This window comes from Eptesicus fuscus, chromosome 19 (genome assembly GCF_027574615.1).
Source record: "Eptesicus fuscus isolate TK198812 chromosome 19, DD_ASM_mEF_20220401, whole genome shotgun sequence".
NCBI lineage: Eukaryota > Metazoa > Chordata > Mammalia > Chiroptera > Vespertilionidae > Eptesicus > Eptesicus fuscus.
In genome coordinates this window covers 55,351,824-55,371,160 of record NC_072491.1, presented here as the reverse complement: position 1 = coordinate 55,371,160, position 19,337 = coordinate 55,351,824, and the positions used below count along the sequence as shown (strand labels likewise).

At 52.7% G+C, this 19,337-nt stretch overlaps 1 protein-coding gene across 1 annotated transcript in view; it reads left to right on the top strand.

The window, feature by feature from the left end:
- Positions 1–19,337, top strand: part of TMEM64 (transmembrane protein 64) — a 54,291-nt gene that overhangs the window by 22,175 nt on the left and 12,779 nt on the right. The window lies entirely within an intron of this gene.

The following is a 19,337-nucleotide window of genomic DNA, read 5'->3' as shown; positions in this document are numbered from 1 at the left end:
CTGTGGCTTTCAGATGGTGAGAATGGGAACGTGGGGCCTGCGGAGGAGGGGAGGGCCCGGCAAACCCCAGATTTCAGGGCAGGGACCCCGTGGGCCGCCGCTGAGGAGAAAGGGCCAAGGGCACAGGCCGGCCTCACCAGGACGTGCATCGCCTCAGGGCCCCGGGAACGCAGGCGAGCACCTGCCAGACACTGGGAAGTAATCAACTCGCTGGTGAGCACCGTCAGAGACAAGCAGAAGGGAGACATCGTGCGTTTCATAGACAGCTAGTTCTCAACCGCTTAAGACCTGTGATCGCGCCATATAATGGTGCTCACGTGCTGAAGTATGATTTGAACATGTTTAGCACAAATAAAGAAGGGAAGTTGTAGTGTTTGTTCCAGTAGCACTTTGCTCGCCATCACCCCAATCCAGAGGCAGGAAGTGAGCGTGTGTAGACAAAGGCCCTTTCAGAAGCAGGCTCTGGTGTGCTCAGCCCAGGGTGCTGTGCGGGGGTCATGTCCCAGGGTGCTGTGCGGGGGTCATATCCCAGGGTGCTGTGCGGGGGTCATGTCCCAGGGTGCTGTGCAGGGGGGGCGGGGGGGAGTCACATCCCAGGGTGCTGTGCGGGGGTCATGTCCCAGGGTGCTGTGCAGGGGGGGCGGGGGGGGAGTCACATCCCAGGGTGCTGTGAGGGGGTCATGTCCCAGGGTGCTGTGCGGGGGTCATGTCCCAGGGTGCTGTTGGGGGGGTCATATCCCAGGGTGCTGTTGGGGGGGAGGTCATATCCCAGGGTGCTGTTGGGGGGGGGGGCATATCCCAGGGTGCTGTGCGGGGGTCATATCCCAGGGTGCTGTGCGGGGGTCATGTCCCAGGGTGCTGTGCGGGGGTCATATCCCAGGATTACAGCAATGAGCCCAGCGCTGTGGCTCCATGGTTGAGTGTGGACCAAGAGGTCTCCCGTTCAATTCCCAGCAGGGCACATGCCCGGCTTATAGGCTCGATGGATCCCCTCTCTCTAAAATTGCCCTCTCTCTTCCTCTCTCTCTAAAATCAATAAAAACATTTAAAAACAAAAAACAAACAAGCAATGCACCTGTCCTGTCTCCCACATCCTGAAGCCCCTGGGATTACGCCTTTGGAGGCCGCTGCGCCTGAACCACAGCTCAGGCCTTGGGAGGGAGGTGACAGAAATCTGCCTGCCCAGGGACCAGGTGGAGGGCAATGGGGACGTGCAGAGGGGCAGTGGCATGTCGGTGTCACCCGAGTTTAAACACAGCTCCCACCAGGACACACACCGCCCCTCTCGCCCGGCCTCCAGACTGAGCCTGACCGCCTCCTCCGCAGTCCCTCCGTCTCAGGCCAGGCCCTACGCCCGGATCTGCGATGCAGCCCTAAGTAGAACATGGTGTTTGCTGTTACCATTCACGGAGGTTTCTGTGGGACAAGTCATGACGATAAAGTAGAAATCCTGTCCGCACGCCCACGCACACCCCCGGGGAGACGTCAGGCCGGAGGGACTTCTGCGGCCGCTGACAGACCCGCCGCCCACCAGAGGCAAGCCACGCCGCCCCCGGGCCGAGCCTCACACGCCGCCTTTCCTCCCCTCCTGCTCCTGTTCCTTCACGGTCTCTGCTGGGCCGGCTGTGAGCTGTCCCGGCGGCCCTTCCTCTGCTCCGGAGCGCCCGGTGCGGGCCGTGCGGGCTGCGCACCGGGAAGGCACTGAAGGTGCCGCCTGAGGCTCGGGCTCCCGGCGCCCAGACAAGATCCACGGAGACACCCGTGCCCTCCAGGCCTGTCTGTGCCTCCCTGCTCCTCCCTCCCTCCTTCTCAGAAGCGGTGCCCCTCCTCCCGGCACCCCCGGAGCGCTCCTCCCCACGCACCGAGGCTCGGGCTCCCAAGCACCGGCCTGCGGGGTTCAAATCCCGACGCCGTCACGCAGGAGCGCCGCCCTGTGGGCCAATTACTCCCCTTCCCGTGCTGCCCTCGGAGGAGGCGGTGCGGCCGGGCAGGGCCCTGGGGCAGAGGCGCGGGGCCGGTCGGCTCCCGGGACGGCGCCTGTGGTTCTGGCTGCCGCAGGTCACGGCCGTGTCTGAGGAAGACCTGCCTCTCCAGGCCCTTCAAACAGGTTCCCGACACTGCGTTCCACAGGCAGACAGACGGGGTGCACCCACGAGGCACCCCATTCCGGAACACTGTTTACCCACGGACGGCACGTGGAACAACCACCCGGTGCACCTGCCCGCACCCCCCCCCCCCCCCCCGCCTTCCAGGGAGCCCACGCGCACCAGCCGGGGCTGTGACCGCTGTCAGGAAGGGCAGCGGAGGTCCCCCTGGGGACCAGGCCCAGCGGGACCTGCGGGACCCAATCTCGAGTCCGCCCCTCCGACCGCATCTTCTGCGACTTTCTCGGCGCGACTGCGTGACGCGTGTGCGGCCGCTCTCGGGGCCTCCGGCGCCCACCCAGCAGGGGCGCGACCGGGGACCCACGGGCGGCACTGGCTCTTCGCACTCTCTCTGCCGACGCCCCTCCGCCCAGTCCCCACCGCGTCACCGGCACCACGGCCTCCGCTTCCAGCGGCCGGTCGGGTCGGCAGACTGTGCGCCCGGCCCGCTGAGAGCAGAGGCGGGAGCAGCTTCTGGCCGAGCCCGGAGCTGCTGGCGGGGATTTCTCACGCGGGGCCGGCGAGCTGGTTTGGAAAGAAAAGGTTTGCAGCCGCGAGGACAGCGAGCCGCCTGCTGAAGGACCTGGGGCCCGAGGAGCCGGAAAGGTCTCCCGAACATGCACCCGCCCGGCAGGAAGAGCCAGGAGAGCCGGCCCCGGGGGTGCCCATCATCTGACCCTGGCCTCCAGGCCTGGGGGCGCACCTCCCCCACATCCGGCGGCTCTGCCCTGAGGAGACGCAGGTGCAGGCGGAAGGGATGCCCCGTGTCCCACTGCTCCAGCGACCCCGTTGGCGCTTCCCTCCAAAGGGTTCCCAGATGTGAAGAGGTTTCCCAGCTGCACCTGTCCGTCACCTGGAGCAGTTCCTCCAAGGCAGAGCCGGGCCCTGTCCCGGGCCTCGGAGTGCGGTTTAATCCACACCAACACTGAGGATGGCACCTCAGTGACTTGGGCCAGTGACTCCCAAAGTGTCACCTATTATCAATGGGTCCACTTGTCCGGGAAGAGCTTTGAACTTCTGCTTAAACTCTGCAATGTGATCCCTAAATCCCAGAAAATTATAGGAAGTTGCTATTGCCTAGTAGCCGGATTTTTGTTCATTAATTTGTGTCTAACTTTAGTTCCTCAAAGAGCAGAAGGAAAAAGCCAGAATCAGTCTTTTGAAGGAACTCGGTCGGGGGTCCGAGCGGGGTGAGTAGCGTTTAGGACACAAGCAGCCACGCCGAGGCCAGAACAGCGGAGGCTGATGCTCACGGCAAACACAGAAATCGTGTGCAAAGTGAAGTCCACGCGGCAGAGTCTGGTTTATTCCCCCGGCAGTTTATTCTCTGGTCGAGTCTCAGCAGTAACACCTACGCCCAGGCTTCCGGTGTAACAGAGCCTGTCCTTGCAGAGTGGACCCCATTCTGATGGAAAGAACCCCACAACCCGGACAGGGAGGGGCGGGGGGGGACACTGGGTACTTCCGTCGTCAGAAGACTGTTTATACTGTTATCTTAAAATCCATTTATAACCTTAATTGACTCCTTACCTTCTCTATGATCCTTTGTCTCCTTTCTTCTGGGGTAGTAAGTCAGGGATATTTGGTCTAGTTTTAATGGCAAAAGGGCTTCAGTGTAAAAAGATATTATAACAGGAAAAATACATTATATTTCAAAATATTACCCTCAGAACCCCTCTGTAACCTTCCTTTCAAGTTCAGTTCTCCTTCGATTCTGGGGTGAAGGGACTTGAGTAAGAACCTGTGAGCCTTCTCTCCAACAGTACAGTCTGCAATTATTTTCTTCAAGAAAATATAATTTGCAAATTGTCCATTCTATCCTTCAGAAAAAGCCAGCTCTCACTGCCCCAGGGGCCGTGTCCAGCAGAGTTCCCAGGCCTTCCCCCTCTCCATCCTAGGAAGGTGTCAGCCCCGGGTTTTGGTGTAAATAAAGGAGCTGGGGCGGGGGGGGGGGGGGGGGGGGGGGCGGTCCTGAGAACAGACCCCTCGCCTATCGGGCAAAATAAAACGTCCAGCTTTTCTTATCAGAAAACTTGCCTGTTTGATGACTGAAATGCTGTGGGATTTCCTGTTTGGTGACGGAAGTGCTGTGGGATTTCCTGTTTGGTGACGGAAGTGCTGTGGGATTTCCTGTTTGGTGATGGAAGTGCTGTGGGATTTCCTGTTTGGTGACGGAAGTGCTGTGGGATTTCCTGTTTGGTGACGGAAGTGCTGTGGGATTTCCTGTTTGGTGATGGAAGTGCTGTGGGATTTCCTGTTTGGTGACGGAAGTGCTGTGGGATTTCCTGTTTGGTGACGGAAGTGCTGTGGGATTTCCTGTTTGGTGACTGAGGTGCTGTGGGATTTCCTGTTTGGTTGGTTGGTTTGCGTTGACATTCTCCATCAGAGGCCTTTTTTTCCTAAATGGGTGAAATATTCCAGAAGGTTTCTCACCGAGTGCAGCACGAGAGATGACACAGGAACAAGAGCAGCCCTGGAAGTGAGGACGGGGAAATCAGGGACGCTGCACGGAAGGCCGGGGGCCGGAGCGTCAGCCACTCGTCCTGTGGAAGGAGCGTCAGCCACTCGTCCCTCTGCGGAGCCACGGTACCCACAGGGCGTCCACAGCTGAGACTTGCGTAGCTCAAATCCCATCTGCCTCTCTGATCTTAGAATATTGAGGGTTTAAAACCCAAACAACTTGATCCTGGCTTCACAGTAAAGGCAAAGCTGCTACAAGGGAGCCCCATGCACAAAGGCTTCATGGGACAAGCTTTCACCCAGGGGGCCGTCCAGGGCAGCCCCGCCTGGCCAGGTCTGCTCTCCAGGGACAGTCAGCGGCTCGGACTCCTGCATCCTGACCCCTGCGAGTCTCGGGGACCCCTGCACCACCCACCCTCGCCCGTCCTCAGACAGGAGAGTGAGCATCATATTCCCTTAAGCAGTGAGGTGGCCAGCGGATCGAGTCCTGCGGCCGCCGGGCTGTGAGGCACGGGGAGTCCGTCTTCGGGCAGCCGGTCCCCTGGCCACGGCCGTGGGGGCGCAGACGGAGGGGCCGTGTTGCCACCTCCCCGCTTGGTGCCTCGCTTGGAGGAAATGATTAACTGACACAGATAACATTTCGCTCTCACCAGATACTCACCCAACTGAGGAACGAAAAGGAGGAGTGACATCAAAGCACCACCCGGTTCCTGACGGCCGGGTGCGCACGGCTGTCGGCAGGCCAGGGCACTTGTCAGTGGGAACCTCAGAATAAGACCAACACCCCAGCCCAAGGCAGTGTTGGGCCAGGGGACCAGCAGGGGGTGCCCCGAAGACAGACTGCCCCACTCCAGCCACGGGGCAACCACGCCACACGGCCTTCGTCCCACGGCGCCCGAGTGGGTGAGGGAGGGCATGGACACAGTGGCACAAGCGCCCTAAGAACAGAAGGAGGGACTCACACAACTGACCACGACCCAAACTGGGGACCATGCCTCTCCAAACCCCCATTCTCCTCCCCCACTTCCGTCAGAGCCCAGTCCGCACTGACCCCCACGTCACACTCATTCCTGTGGCCTCAACTCCCCTTTGGCTGTCTGGGAGGTTTTCTCCCCACTGACTCCATCTTCCAGGAAACCTCCTCTGCCCTGAAGGCCAGTCCGGCTCCCACTGCCCTCACGTCTGCAGCTTCTTCTTCAATTCGGTCTGAAAACGACACTCAGATCAACCTCTCTGTCTCTGAGGTCCAGGCCGCAGCCAGGTGCGCTGGAGCCTGGCTCAGCCCCCGTCTCTGCATTCTGGCAGGAACAGGACTTTCCAAACCACTGCCAGAATGGCTGCTCTAAAACACAACTTAAGTCCGCCGCAGCTCAGTGGTTGAGCATTGACCTATGAACCAGGAGGTCCTGGTTTGATTCCCAGTCAGGGCACATGCCCGGGTTGCAGACTCGATCCCCAGTAGGAGGTGTATAGGAGGCAGCCTATCAATGATTCTCTCTCATCAATGTTTCTATATCTCTCTCGCTCTCCCTCTCCCTTCTTCTCTCTCTAAAAATCAATAGATGTAGCCCCATTTGTTTATTTTCTCTTTAGTTTCCATTGCCCTAGGAGCAGTATCGGTGAAGAAATTGCTTCGGCGTATGTCTGAGATTTTGCTGCTTGTGGATTCCTCTAAGATTTTTATGATTTCCCATCTTACCTTTAAATCCTTTATCCATTTTGAGTTTATTTTTGTGTGTGGTATAAGTTGGTGGTCTAGTTTCATTTTTTGCATGTATCTGTCCAATTTTCCCAACACCATTTATTGAAGAGACTGTCTTGACTCCATTGTATGCTCTTGCCTCCTTTGTCAAATATTAATTGAGCATAATGGTTTGGGTCGATATCTGGATTCTCTATTCTATTCCATTGATCTATATGTCTGTTCTTGTGCCAGTACCAGGCTGTTTTGAGAACAGTGAGTTTGTAATACAGCTTGAAATCTGGTATTGTGATCCCTCCTATGTTGTTCTTCTTTCTCAGGATTGCTGTGGCTATTCGGGGTCTTTTTTTAATTCCAGTTGAATTTTTGGAAAGTTTGTTCTAGGTCTGTGAAATATGCTATTGGCATTTTAATGGAGAGTGCATTGAATCTATAGATTGCTTTGGGTAGTATGGACATTTTAATGATGTTGATTCTACCAATCCATGAACATGGTATGTTCTTCCATCTGTTTACGTCTTCCTCTATCTCTTTTTTCAGTGTCCTGTAGTTTTCTGTGTATAGGTCTTTTACCTCCTTAGTTAAGTTTATTCCTAGGTATCTTATTTTTTTTTGGTGTGATGGTAAATGGGATTGCTTTTTCAGTCTCTCTTTCTGTAAGTTAATTATTGGTGTATAGAAATGCCATAGATTTCTTGGCATTAATTTTGTATCCTGCTACATTGCCGAATTCATTTGTTAAGTCTAATAATTTTTTGATGGTGTCTTTAGGGTTTTCTATGTACAGTATCATGTCATCTGTGAATAAGGACAGTTTTACTTCTTCTTTTCCCATTTGGATGCCTTTTATTTCTTCTTCTTGTCTAATTGCAATGGCTAATACTTCCAGTACTATGTCAAACAGGAGTGGTGAGAGAGGGCATCCCTGTCTTGTTCCTGTTCTTAGGGGAAATGGTTTTGGTTTTTGCCCATTGAGTATGATGTTGGCTGTGGGTTTGTCATATAAGTCTTCTAAAATAAAAAGCTTCTGCACAGCAAAAGAAACCATCAACAAAACAACAAGAAAGCCCAACTAATGAGAGAACATATTTGCCAATGCTATCACCAATAAGGGTTTAATCTCCAACATTTACAGGGAACTCATACAACTTAACAAGGAAGATAAACAATCCAATCAAAAAATGGACAACGGACCTAAATAGATACTTTTCGAAGGACAGAAGGGAAGGCCAAGAGACACATGAAAACATGCTCAAAGTCACTAATTATCTGAGAGATGCAAATCAAAAGGACAATGCAGTACCATCTCACACCTGTCAGAATGGCTATCATCAACAAATCAACAAACGACAAGCGCTGGCGAGGATGCGGAGAAAAAGGAACCCTCGTGCACTGCTGGTGGGAATGCAGACTGGTGCAGCCACTGTGGAGAACAGTATGGAGTTTCCTCAAAAAGTTAAAAATGGAACTGCCATTTGACCCAGTGATCCCACTTCTAGGAATATATCCCAAGAAACTAAAAACACCAATCAGAAAGGATATAGGCACCCCTATGTTCTTATCAGCACAGTTTACAATGGCTCTCGGGGGAAATGTACTCCCACTCGAAGTCCTGGCTGCTGCGTGGATGTGGTGCTCTCCTGGCCTCAGGGAGGGGCTGCTGTGCTGTGAGAGCGGAGGGTGTGGCTGATGCTGCTTTTCCAGGACCAGTTTCCAAAGGGCTGAGCTGGCCACCGGCCTCTCTCTCTTGCTCCCCATCGGCTTGCGGCCAGAAGGGCCAGGCGCGTGGGGCTGCCCTGTCCCTGAGTCAGGCAGGACAGCTGGCGGGCCCTCCTGCTCTCCCTCCATGCCCATGGGGTCCCGGGCCTTTCAAGGGACCTAAAGGGGAGAGAGACCTGCTCCAGAGAGACCCACTCAAGGAAAAGGAGCCTTTATGTGTCCAGCCGCCAGCCAGGGCTTTGTGTTGTGGCTTGAAGCCGAATTCAATGCGAATGAGTGCCCTTCCTGATTTCGCTTTAGAACGGCCTCTGGGGCATCAGGGAGTCACTGCTTCCCTAAGGCAGGCCCAGGACATCGCACCCAGCGTGCCCCAATCTCACTCAAATCTCTACACAAATGTGAGCGCAAAAAATTGATTTAAAAGTACAATTGATTGCAGAATCGGTTTTGCTGATATCACTGTCAGTAAAAAACTTCACAGCACAGAATTCAGAGCAAGAAGTTATTTCCTAACCTGCCCATAGGGTTCCACCAAATCTTGACAGTGAACTACGATGCCCCCACTGAACCCACGGCCACACCACACCCACTGTCCACAGCCACTGCACCGCCTTGTGAGGTTTGGAGCTAGAGATCCAGTCAACATTGAGAACAGTGACTTGAATGCTGGTCCTGAGCGCTGTGGGATCCCGCTGAATTGTGCATGAGTAAGACCGCTGGTGTTCCAAAAGCAAGCACTGCAGGGTGCCCGCTGCCCATGGCTACAAGGGGGTGTGATCTGTTTCTAGCAAGAGCGTCGTGTCAACCCTGACTTTTGTACACCACGTCTCTAAGATCTCCACCTCATGGTTTCAATGCTGCTCCGGCAGCCCTGGGAGCGGGTGGGAGGCCACGGCTGCTCTTAGCATCGGCAGTTTGCATATACAGTCTGAAAGTGCACAGTCAGCTTTGCGGCAATGTGAAATGAGGCAAACGTGTTATTTTTGTAATAGAGACCAGCCCTGCCGGGTAGCTCAGGTGGTAAGTGCTGTCCTGAATGTACCAAGGTTGCAGTGTGATCCCTGGTCAGGGCACATACAAGAATCAACCAGTAAGTGTACGAATAAATGGAACAACAACTCTCTCTCTATTCCTTCCCTCTCTCTCTAAAATGCATTAAATAAGTAAAAACAGAGACCACAGAAATAAACATGGAAGCTGGGCCGGAGGGACATGGCGGGCTGGACTCTCAGTGAGAGGACCGTCTGTTCACAGGCCCGAAGTGTGGCGGCTGTTCTCCATTTTCCTCAGGACCCAGGGCCACGGCTGTCCTGTCGCTCGAGTTCCGGTGCCTTCCATCTCCCAGCAGCTGGAGCTGCTCCTGCTGCCCTCTGGGAGGAGGCGGCCTGCTCACCTTGGAGGGTGACTCGACACGGTTAGCATTAGAATAAAGGAATCGAGAAAAAAGCAAGCGAGTGCAAAGGGTTAAACCCCCCAAAAGTCAGTTAGATAGACACACCATTAGGTCACCAACAGGAGACTTTGGCTAAGCCCAGTGGTCTGGTGGGCCGCTCCCCGCGGGACAGCTGACCTCCCGCTGACAAAATGCCCACAGACATCACCCGACCACGACACTGTTGTCTCCTGTAGACTGACAGGTAAGCGCCCAGTCACTGAGAGGCGGGTCTCACAGCAGTGCCCGTGGACCACCCTCGGCCTCTCAGGCGCTCTCAGAAAGCAGTCAGCAGGAAAGCTAGACGTGGCAGTAGCCTCCTACTTAAAGTCACCAAGAGGAGAAACCACACAGACCTCTGTGAGGCTCAGCAATCGCGGGAAATCTTATTCCAGCCAGAAATGCTTGCGTGCCTGACCCCTGCCGACCTCAACAGACACCTTTGTGTAAACAGAGCTGAAATGTTTACATCCATGGAGGTGTTTTCCAACGTTATTTCTACATTTGCCCTTATTTCTTATTTGATTGAACTATCCTACCTAATAAAAGAGTAATATGCAAATTGACTGCACCTTTGCTACGCCCAAGCCACGCCCACCAGCCAATCAGGGCGAGTATGCAAAATAACCCAACCAAGATGGCGGTTAATTTGCATACATACCTGGGTCCAGGGAACCTCCTTGGCACCCAGGTCACTCCCAGCCGGCCATCAGGCAGAGGCTTCAGGCTTGGGAAGGGGCCCAGCCTGCCATCGGAGGGGCGGGGGGGGGGGGGGTCCCCTTCCCAAGCCTAAAGCCTGGGGCAGAGGCTTTAAGTGTGAGAAGGGGCCAAGCCTGCGATCAGAGGGATGGGGGTCCCCTTCCCAAGCCTGAAGGGGCCGATCCTGTGATGGGAGGGGGAGTGGGGGTGGGGGTAACCACTTCCCAAGCCTAAACCTGGGGTGGAGGCTTTAGGCTTAGGAAGGGGCCAAGCCTATTATGGGAGGTGTGGGGGGTGGTGAGGGACCCCTTCCCAAGCCTAAAGCCTGGGGTGGAGGCTTTGGGCTTGGGAAGGGGCCAAGCCTGTGATCAGAGGTTCAGGGTGGGGGGTGGGGTGGACGACCCCTTCCCAATCCTAAACCTGGGGCAGAGGCTTTAGGCTTAGGAAGGGGCCGAGCCTATGATCAGAGGTAGGGTAGGGACCCCTTCCCAAGCCTAAATCTGGGGCAGAGGCTTTAAGCTTGGGTAGGGGCTGAGCCTGTGATCGGAGGTTTTTTTTGGGGGGACCCCTTCCCAAGCCTAAAGCCTGGGGTGGAGGCTTTAGGCTTAAGAAGGGGCAGAGCCTAAGATGGGAGGTCAGGGGCTGGGGGACCCCTTCCCAAGCCTAAACCTGGGGAGGAGGCTTTTGGCTTGGGAAGGGGCTGAGCTTGGGATCAGAGGGAAGGGAAAAAAATCAATGGAAACATATCCTCAGGTGAGGATAAAAAGAAAAATGAAGAAATGTCATATTCTATGAAAGACACATCTTGAAAATGCTTAAAGAAAGTTGTCATTTTTTCATGGTGAAGGGACTGGGGTCTGTGTTGATGAAAACACCTGGGTGGCTGCGGTGACTGGCAGTGGCTGCAGCAGAGGGGTGATGGGCTGGTGCCTTTCCCTGATCAGCCAGGTCACCTCAAGCAAAGGGAAGCCAGACTGCGGCTTAGGTCCGCTCCCAATGGGGAGTGGGCTTAAGCCATCCATAGGACATCCCCTGATGGCTCCCAGTATGTGACAGGGGGCAGGCTGGGCTGAGGGACCCCTCCCCATGCACGAATTTCGTGCACCGGGCCCCTAGTCCTATATAATAAAGATGTAATATGCAAATGGTCGTTACACCATGAAGCCTAATGACCTACTGCGAAATGACTGAATCACGGATCAGAAGGAGGGTGGGGCAGCGAATTACAAGCAGGCTGCAGAGAGCTACAGGAGGAGGCAGGGCAGCAAGCTATGAGGGGGTGGAGGGGAGAGGGGGGCAGGGGAGCTACAGGAAGGTGGGCAGCAGGCGGAGAGCTACTGGCGAGTTACTGGTGCACAGATTCATGCGCAGGACTATTAGTGTATCATATAATTATTTCAGCAAACATTTCAGCAGTGGGAACAGTTTTCTATTGACAAGACGGTGTTTTTATAAGTGAATGTTTCATGTTCTTAAAAACACAGGGCAACTTAATTAATTAATTAATTAATTTATTTATTTATTTTATTTTTTGCATTTTGAGGCTGAAACTCAACACCTGGAAAGCAATATTACTGGTTTCATATTTCTTCACTAATATATTTTATTTGAAAACATCCACATGAAAGTTTGGCTAAAAGAATATTCACTCCAAGAAGCAAAATGACTTTTACCCCAACAAAAATCTTATTCGGACAGAGTGGAAAACAGCAGCAGCACAGAGTGATTCTGCTGTTCCCACTACCTGAAAGATGTTTGAAATAAAGACCACTCCTGGTCACGTTGCTTTCATAGAGCAGTGAATTTCATGTTATCCTTTCCAACGAGGGTATCAATTTATCAAACATTAATTTACCAAAAACAATACTACCGAGATAAGCTATTTATAGAATTTAGTGGCAAAAAAGGCAATTCATTAAAATGCCAAGTATCTACAAATATATACAAATACATTTCAAGTTTGTCCCCAAGAAATTAATAACTACCTATGGCATTGTAAGTAAACATTGAGGCACTTAAGTAAAGATGTCATCACCTTTCTTTTTTAAAAATTAGATTAAAATTGAGTACACCAGTGACACCATTTGATTTCCCCATTGGACCTATAGTTCCTCAACATTATCGTAAATATTTCTTAAAATGTATTTGGATTGAGTAAAAAGTTGGTTTCTTCCTATCTGCCTGCTTCGTGGGTTTGTGAGCGTGAGGGCCCTTCCACAGACCTGCTTGCAGGCATCTCCTGGTGGGAGCCCCCGCCCCCCTCTCCCCTCCACCCCCTCATAGCTTGCTGCCCTGCCTCCTCCCAGGCATCACTGAGTGAGTGACAGACCCCAGGCATTCTCCTTCCACCACCTACATTTGTAAGATAAAGTCCTATTTCAAAGTGCAAATAAATATCAAAAGCAACTTAATTTTTATTATAGAAAGTTGAAAAGGATAGGAAGCACTAAGGAGATTTTTAAAAATCACTCATAAATCCAACATCTAAAGGAAAGCATCTTCGAGAATTTTCAGTGTCTGTCTTACAAAGTAAGTCCTCATTTTGCATGTCAAGATAAAACCACCAGCATAAGGGAATATCAGACAAATTCACATTGAGTAAAGGATTGTGAGTCAAAATAATTAAAAATCACAGACTAAAATACAGGGTGGGGGCAGACGTGGATCCGATTCCTCATCACCGAGAGCCTGCTGAAGTCAGTGGCAACGTCAGAGAGATGGCCCTCCCAACAAAAGAACCTGGGAAGCGTTTTCGGGTCCAAAATAAAGTTCAGAGGTTACTTACCAATAGGTTCCATTGTTGCTAGCGTGCCTGTGACACCAAGAAGGAAGCCACTCTTCAGCGCACGCTGCACACTGACCGGGAATCAACCGGAAGAAGCTGGGGCTGCTCTTATCTACGTCTGAATGCAGCCCAAGGAGTAAGGCTCCATCATTCTTTCTATGTGATCACAGGACCCATTTTTGTTGTTTTAACCTGAGGAATGGCTCCAGTAAAAATGTAATTTTGAAATAGATCCCCTATTTATGGATTGCCAAATATAAAAAAGTGTATTTTATAAACTAGGATGTGAGGAGTAATTGTAAACAATTTTTTTTACTAAAAAAAAATTGTCTTTATTAAGTAGTCTTTAAAAACTAATCCTAAATGGGTGATCTTCACTCGTTAGAAGGGAGTGTTATTTCATTTACTTATAAGATAATAAAAACACAAAAACAGGAGTCCAGGTTCATAATAATTCTAATTTCTATTCACATGTATTAAATTTGAGGAAGAGTTAGGTCAAGTTTTTTTGGTGTGTGCAGACCAAGGAAAAATATATAACCATAGTATTTTTTTAAATACTAAAGTAGTTTTGTTATAAACAGCAGTATTAGTTCCTGTAATTATTGATATTTAAATAATTCAAGCCATATTCCCCTTTATTTTGCTAATTTTTATAGAAATGTTTTCCCAAAGAACACAAAGGAATGAGCAAAAATCACATTAAGAGTGTTCATATGATTTCCTGGTATTTTTAGTACAATAGATATTTCTAAAATATACATAAAATGTTTACCTCTTCAAATCCTTTTCTCCTAAACATTAAAATAATATTACATTTTAATTGATCATTAGTGGTAATGTTTCCTAAGAATACAGCTTTTAGATATTTTTCTTTCTGGTATATTTCTCAGGTCATCAATTATTAACAAATATTTAACTAAATCAGTTGAATTTTATTTAAAGAAATTCTAATAGCCCTAGCTGGTTTGGCTCACTGGATAGAGTGTTGGCCTGTGGACTCAAGGATCCAGTCCAGGGCATATACCTTGGTTGCAGGCACATCCCCAGTAGGGGGTGTGCAGGCGGCAGCTGATCAATGCTTCTCTCTCATCGATGTTTCTAACTCTCTATTGCTCTCCCTTCCTCTCTGTAACAAATCAATAAAATATATTTCAAAAAAAAAAGAAGAAGAAGAAATCCTAATATATAAAAACCCTGGGTCCATCACATCCACAACGACTGGAGGCTCTACCAACAGGAAGTCAGTCCTGCAGTCAGTGCTGGGTTGCCGTGATGACACAGCACTGACTGCTGAGGGGGCTGCGAATCAGACCCAGAGAGAGGCCTGAAGAGAGAAGCAGGGTCTGATCCATAGCCTCTGTGGCAGCTGTTGATCAGCACTTGCCTCTCTCTTTCTCTCCGGGCTGTGCCAGCAGCTGTGCCTCCATTTCTCTCCAGGCCTCCACTGGGGCTGCTGATCAGCCCCGCCTTTCTGATCAGGCCCCATTGATAGGTCCAGAAACACTGACGGACATAGAAACTGACCAATCAGAACCAAATCTGGGTCAACTGTGAGGAGCCAATGACTGCCTAGGAGGCGGAGCTTTTGACACTGACTGGCATAGAGACTGACCAATCAGAACCAAATTGGCCAGCTGAGGACAGCAGTTGGGGGCGAAATCAGGCCGGCAGGGGAGGGCAGGTAGGGGTGATCAGGCAGGCAGAGGCAGTTAGGGGAGATCAGGCCAGCAGAGAAGGGCAGTTGGAGGCAATCAGGATGGCATGGGAGGGCATTTGGGGGCAACTGGGCTGGCTGGGGGAGGGCAGGCCTACAGGGTAGGGCAGTTGGGGGCCATCAGGCCAGCAAGAGAGGGCAGTTGAAGGTGAGATCAGGCTGGCAGGGGAGGGCAGTTGGGGGTGAGATCAGGCCGGCAGGGGAGGGCAGTTGGGGGCAACCAGGCTGGCAGGGGAGGGCAGTTGTGGGCGATCAGGCCAGCAGGGTAGCAGTTAGGTGTTAATCAGGCCAGCAGGGGAGTGGTTAGGGTGATCAGGCTGGCAGGCAGGCGAGCAGTTAGGAGCCAGCAGTCCCAGATTGTGAGAGGAATGTCTGACTTTCTGTTTTGGCCCGAAACCAGTAGCCAGACATCTTCCGAGGGCTCCCTTATTGGAGAGGGTGCAGGCTGGGCTGAGGGACAACCACCCCCCCCTGCCCCATGCACAAATTTCATGCACCGGGCCTCTAGTTTTTGTATAAAGTGAATTGCCTTAGAAATACAAGGAACCTTTTTTAATAACAGTTTTCATCATATTGCCCAGACAGAATTACCACAATGGGACAAATTATATACCTGATTTCCTTAGATGGTCAAATGTATTTGTCCCAATTCAGTAGGTGAATTTCTCATTGCCAAGTAGCCCATAATGCTGCAGTTCCTAAATTTTAGTTTCTTGTATAACTGAGTCATGTGGTCTATGTCCATTGAGCCCTTCCCAGGAGACTGTGACATCCTGAAGGCAGGCTGTGCCTCAGTTTCCCCCGTGGCACCCACCGCAGTACCAGGGGCTTAGGAAGGAGGGGAGGAGGGTCACGTGAGCACTCTGTGCTCCTGTCAGCATTTCATATCAAGACGAGAAACAATCCTTATTTCTTCACGTCCAACTTCTTTATCTTCATTATTCAATTTTGTCAGGCAGGTGTATTAGTTTCAGCTGCCATAACCAATTGCCACAAACTAGGTGGCTTAAAAAATACAGAAATTTACTCTCAGACAGTTTTGGAGGCCAGAAGTCTGAACTCAGGATATGAGCTGGGCCATACTCCCCAGGACTCCTACCCAATCCCACTCCGAGAGCTCCTGGGAGAGCCCCTCCAGCCGCCCGCCGGGGCCCCAGGCCTCCCTGGGCTCTGGATGCATCGCTGTGGTCTCTGCCTCCGTGTCTTCCCTTCCATCATCTGGGTCAGGACTCACAGTGAACCCCAGAGGGCTTCATCTCTAAGTCCCCCAGGAGACCTTCACAGACCCTCTTCCCAAACCAGCTCACAGTCCCAGGTTGGGGGCTTGTACTCACTAAGAGCTCACTGAACACACTTCTTTCTGTGCGATATTTGACAAGATCTTCTAGCAACACCTTTAAGAACAGGCACCACTATGTGTGCTAGTGAGTGAGAAGGTGAAGCGGGAAGAACACAGTGGAAGCTTGTGTCTGCCCCGCCGGTCACCCGGTCACCCTGGCACCCGGCTGCCTGTCAGCCCATGGAGGGGAGACCGTGAAGACCAACCATGTCCCTTTAAGAAAGTGAGGCTGGGGTTGCCCACAGCACAGCCACTCTGCCAACCCACTGTTGGTCGAGCTTCCTGCGGCCACTTGGCTGCAAGCCCACCGGGCAACAGCACCTCCTGCTGTGGCCAGCGTCCAGCCACAACCCAGGCCCGCGGAAGATGGAGAAATGGAGTGAGGAACCAACAGCAGTGACAACTTTTAAAAACCTAACTCTCCTAATGATATATTTGTTAACCAAACAGATCCCTGATGGAACCAACACATCATGCATCTAATTTCAGCATTCACCATCTTCATTCACAGCCTGGGAAATAAATACTGACTTTCCTGATTTTTTAAATTCCCAATAGTGCTTGACATTAATTACCTTAAAGGAATAAACTATTTTTCTAACATTTGGAAGTCACTGTTAAACACTGTTATTTTCTTCTATTGAAACTCTATTATAAAACATATCCGTCTGAGTGACTGATCCTCTGATTCCCATAAGTATTTGTCTTCCCTGCTTGTCCCCCGCCCCCCACTCATTTCTTCCTCCACGTGGCAACAGAATCACCGCTGGCCAGGTGGGCACCATGTGGCTGACGTGTGTCTGCCCTGCAGACTCCAACCTTCCCGTCGCGCTGGCCAAAGGGCCCGACAAGCAGCTTTGACTCATCCCAAGCCCTTCTCCAGCAGCCCGGCCAGTGAGGAAGGTGGACCTTCCTTCTCTGACTCGTGTCTCCTCAGTTGGTTTAGGACTTAGGTGGTGAGGAGAAGGAGTTACTGAGCAACCACCTTAGTGACCAAGTATATTAGGAAGCTTTTATTTCCCACATGATTTGTGACCATAAAACAGCGACTAGGAAAAGTCCCTGAAAGGCCACAGCCAAAGACATGATTAAAAAAAAGGTAACACTCCGCCCAAGGGGGAGGGGGGACTTATTTTCAGTTTAGACCCAAACTGAAAGTTACTCTTCTGGTCAAAAGGAGCAAAATACAGTTAGTGACCTGACCCCACCCCGCCCTCCCTGCCGCCCCAGGGGCAGGACACAGAGGCTCAGCCAGGACCGAGGCCAGAGGGCTCAGGGCTCCAAGAGCATCAGGAGCTGAGCCTTGTCCACACTTAGCAGTAAGGACTAGAGAAAGCAGCCTTCCTGGAAATGCCGTTGGCAGAGATTCTATTGGTGGGAAAATTCAAACAAGGCAAAAATAGCAAAGGGTTTGTACAAGGAGTTGCAAGAGGCGGGAGCAGCTCAAAACCCACGGAGAGGCTCATCGGAACCTGCACGTAGGAGGCAGGACGCCCAAGCACAGAGCAGGACAGACGGCCCCTGAGGCACTTTGCAAAGAACCCAGTGGTCGCTGGAGAAATTGGAAATTAAATCAAAACCTCGCCGCGTTATTATTCATCCAATGTCATTAGGATCAAGTGACTCATGTACACGTCCCTTCCCATCTGTGCCTCAGCCCGCCTCCTGTGCTCTCCTGGTGCCCAGCCCCGGGGATCGGAGGGTCTCCTCAGTCAGGAAGGGTCTCCAGGGAAGGCCACCGCCCACACCGCAGCCCAGGTGCTGAGCTCAGGGGCGCTCCCTTCGGGGCCTGGTCCTGCTCCGTGGGCTTCAGGTCACGCGTCGCTGAGGTGGCTGCCGAGTGACCGTGGCTAAGCCATCCCTCCTTCTCAGAGCAAAGGTGTGAAGGCCTGACCTACCACACTGAGAGAAAGTGTTCTGAAACGTGGGAGATTTGTTGGAACCCATTTGTGAGGTTCTGGTGGTTTAAGACTTGGCTTAGAGCAAAAGGCTCTTGTAACTGGACTGTCCTCCTGCTAAATGTGAGTTAGAGGACAAAATTACCTGGATTACTTACCAGTCGGCAGCGAGAGAGCAGACGGAAGAGGTAAAGAACAGAGACAGGATGGGGAGGCAATAGAATCGCTTGTTTTTGAGGTGCCCAGGTTCCTCACAGCTGCTCACACATCCACACACATGCCCTGCGTCACCCTTGTAATCAGGGGGCTCGGGCCTCTCTTTCTTGCATGTAAAACAGCCTGTCATTCACATCAGTCAGAAGTGACACAGATCTGCTCTGGGGACTAATAAACGCTCAGAGCTCAGCTGCTTAAAGCGCCAGTTTCCTTCCCACTGCCTTTAATGCCCACCGTGAGGCTTCATCCCCCTCCCAGGCCCAGATGCCAGGGCACGGGAACGAGAGCATCCTGGGAGGTCCTGTGTAGCAACCTGAACAAGAACAGGACACATGTGCACACCCACCCCGGCTTTCCCTGCTGCACGCACCAATGCCACACTTTCTCACTCCCCTCGTGTCAAAGGCAATGAACGCCGCGGACACTCCAGTCTCAGGGGCCACGACTAAGTCTGCATCTGCCCACAACTGCCCCAGCACCTACCCCCTGGAATAAGAAACCCGGTGTGACGGGTTTTTAAATTGAATTTACTGGGGTGACGTTAATGAAATTATGTAGGTTTCAGGTGTACAATTCTATACACAGCGTCTGTATGTTGTACCGTGTTCTCCACCCCAAGTGAGCTCTCCTTCCGCCGCCATTTACCCCTTTACCCTCCACCCCACTTCCCTCCGGTGATGGCCGCCCCGCCGTCCGAGTCTGGGTGCTGCTGCTGCTGCTGCATCCCCCCCTTCCGGGCCCTGAGCCCCCCGCCGGGCATGTTTGACTCCGTTGCCGCCTCCCATGTCCAGTCTGGAGCCCCCTGTAGACGCTCGTCTCTCCCGTAGTCTCCCGCCCGGAGACCCCCATCGGCGGAGGACCCACCACCCCGCACCCAGGGTTCCCGCCGCACCGACCACCGGTCCCCAGAGCGCCGGTCCCGCGCCGGCTGCGGGGCGGGGACGGGGGACGAGGGCCCGGCGGCTGGAACCTGAGACCCAGCCGACTCCGCCCCCGGCCCGTGCGTCACGAAGGGCGGGCCTTGCGTCCAGGGGGCGGGGCCAGAGGGCGGCTCGCGCAGACCACGCCCCGCGCCGAGGCCCCGCCTCCCGGCCGGAAAGGGGCGGGCGCGCCGCTGAGGGTCCGAGTTTCTCACTCTTGGCGGGACCGGCCGCCCGCCGCCCGCCTCTGCGAGGCCTCTCGCCCCCGGCGGACGCGCCATGGTGGGCCGCTTGCCGGGCGCCGCG